The 2,500-nt window shown below is 45.3% G+C and overlaps 1 pseudogene; it reads left to right on the top strand.

Moving 5' to 3' along the window:
* LOC143136725 (protein kinase C-binding protein NELL2a-like) overlaps nucleotides 1-2,500 on the top strand; it is a 78,460-nt pseudogene that overhangs the window by 73,664 nt on the left and 2,296 nt on the right.

The following is a 2,500-nucleotide window of genomic DNA, read 5'->3' as shown; positions in this document are numbered from 1 at the left end:
CCCCTTTTAATATGATTGTCCTTGGATGTCCTGCCTTAACCGCGGAGGAGAGGAAACGCAGGAGAGGATGGGCGGAAGGAGGGATGGATGGATGAATAAAAAAGAGGGAGAGAAAGAAAAGCTTGTTGTGAGATGTGTAGTGCATGCAGTGCAGTGCAGTAATGAGATTTGTGAGGGGAGGCTACAGCATCCTGGAGCCAGTAAAACTTGATGGTCGAGGCAGGACCCAGTTATTGCTTATCATTCTGAAAAGGAGGGAGGATAGGGGAGAGAGAGGGAGGGAGGGAGAGAGAGAGGGAAGGGGGGCGCTATAAAGAGAGGGAGGGAGAGGGGGGGAGGGAGATAGAGAGAGTGGGACGGGAGGGAGAGGGAGTCAGAAAGTGAATAGGATAGGGAGACTGAAAGAGACAGACAGACAGTCGAGGGAAGTGTGGTGCGTGTGTGTGTGTGTGTCTGTGTATCTCTCTCTCTCTCTCTCTCTCTCTCTCTGTCTGTGTGTGTGTGTGTGTGTGTGTTCAGTTCAGGTTCCTGGTCTTTCCTGGGACTCTCTTCTTCATCTGGCCTTATGGGCTCCCTGCCATAGTGCATTACAATTTGCTTACAGTGGATAAAGAATACACAGCTCTCCCTGGAGGTGCCAGGAGCATCACTTGCCTTAAATTATTCCTCATTGCATTGCACGCAGGCCTGTAAGCCTCTATTCATCACAAAGTCAAGTCATCTTATTTGCTTTATTGGAGACTGGCAAGAGAAATATCAAATTGAACATTACAGTGTCTCTCATTAATAACGGTTTTATGAAGTAAATGAGCAATTTATTTTCTTGGGAAAAGAAAGGTGATGATATTGCAAGCATAGATATATATTGAATTTCAATTTGCTGTTGCAATCATGAAATGAACTGGCATCTTAGCCTGAGAGCCCCTGAAGAGAGCTCTCTCACATCTCAGTGGACTTTTGGTTAAATGAATGCCTGATGGGTTGATAAAAAAGCAAACATTTGAAATGATAACACTGGTGACTGCCTGGTGATTTAGAATGCATTCCACGGTTACCGTTTACATTTTATACCGCAGCTCAGGCTATGCGTCTCCATCAGTAACTACTTATACAGCCTCAGGGAAGGTGCCGTGTGTGTGTGTGTGTGGGGGTGGGTGGTTGGGTGTGTGTGTGGATTGGAGTCGATAGCAGGGGACTATTGATCTCTCATTACCTTGAGGCTTCGGGTCAGTGAGCAGAAGGCTGATTGCAACACACACACACACTCATAAGCAGACATTTACCCAACCCAGATGCCCAACACAACACATTCAACAGACTCACATACACACATGTATCCACACACACACATACAGTATGCACACTTATATGCTTACAAATATGTGAATCAACGCACACCTTGACACAAACAAATACACACACACACACAGACTCCTCAATCAATCTAGTAACTGCCGTAAGCATGTGTTAGGTCATTGATCCAGGGCCAGAGTGTCATCTTAAGCACCAACGATCACAAGCCAAAGAGTCAGCTGTTGCCAACTGCCTCTTCCCCCCCTGGGAGGGATGATTAAGGGGGAAATAAACTCATTCAAAGGCAGAAGGCTTTGGCATCAACTCAATATGAAAATCTAATATCAATATTGCACAGTGCTAAAAGCTGGGTAAACTCAATTCCCTGGATTCCTCAGATATTTTGCAGCCTATTAGCTCTCTGGGTTGTTTGATTCCTGAGACGCGTTTAGAGTCGATGATTTGACACATGTTCTACAACACGTTCTCATCTCACTCTCTGAGAATTCTCTTCTCTCATCTCATTTCTTTGAGAAAGAGATTTGGGGGGAGGGGGGGTTTATTAAAGCCATATTGGACATTTTCACATTAATATTTCATACAACACAGAAAATCAATGCAGCAAAAATGAAACATGTTTTAAGTGTGAAATAGAATGACTAGAGCAAAATTTGCTGTCTTGCTTATTTCAACAGGAGAGAAAGAGAGAGGCTGGGGAGAGAGAGAATTATTTGTCCTTCCAACAATGGCCATTTGAATTGAACAGAGCTGAATGAGAGAAAGTGAACGAGGTGGCGCTCCCGGCTGAGTGTATGATTATTTGTTGAGAGGGTGTGTGTGTGTGTGTGTGTGTTTGTAACTGTGAGAACAGTGTTATGAGGCTGTTCCACTGGGTGAGAAATCCAATAAAGTTCGGCTCCACAGAGTGGTGAGTGTTTACACACCGGAGGGATAGAAATTGCCAACTCGACCCACACACTCAACGCCGACAAGTGTTGAGTGTGTGGGGATCGGGATATAAGTCTGTGTGTGTGTTGTGTGTGTGTGTGTGGTCGCCATGGGCATTGCCTGATCAGTATTCCCCAGCTGTGTGTGTGTGTGTACGTGTAAGGGCGTGTAGTTCTTATCTCCTGGTAACCAGTGTGTGAGGTAAAATATGTGTGAGTGTGTGTGTGTGTGTTAGTGTGTAACTCTCTGCCCCCTGTGC

This window comes from Alosa pseudoharengus, unplaced genomic scaffold (genome assembly GCF_046254945.1).
Source record: "Alosa pseudoharengus isolate Yale_2024_CS ecotype anadromous, Long Island Sound unplaced genomic scaffold, YU_APseudo_1.1 YU_APseudo_1.1_scf_20, whole genome shotgun sequence".
Taxonomy (NCBI): Eukaryota; Metazoa; Chordata; class Actinopteri; order Clupeiformes; family Clupeidae; genus Alosa; species Alosa pseudoharengus.
The sequence above is the reverse complement of the archived record's forward strand: the minus strand, read 5'-3'. Positions and strand labels throughout refer to the sequence as shown.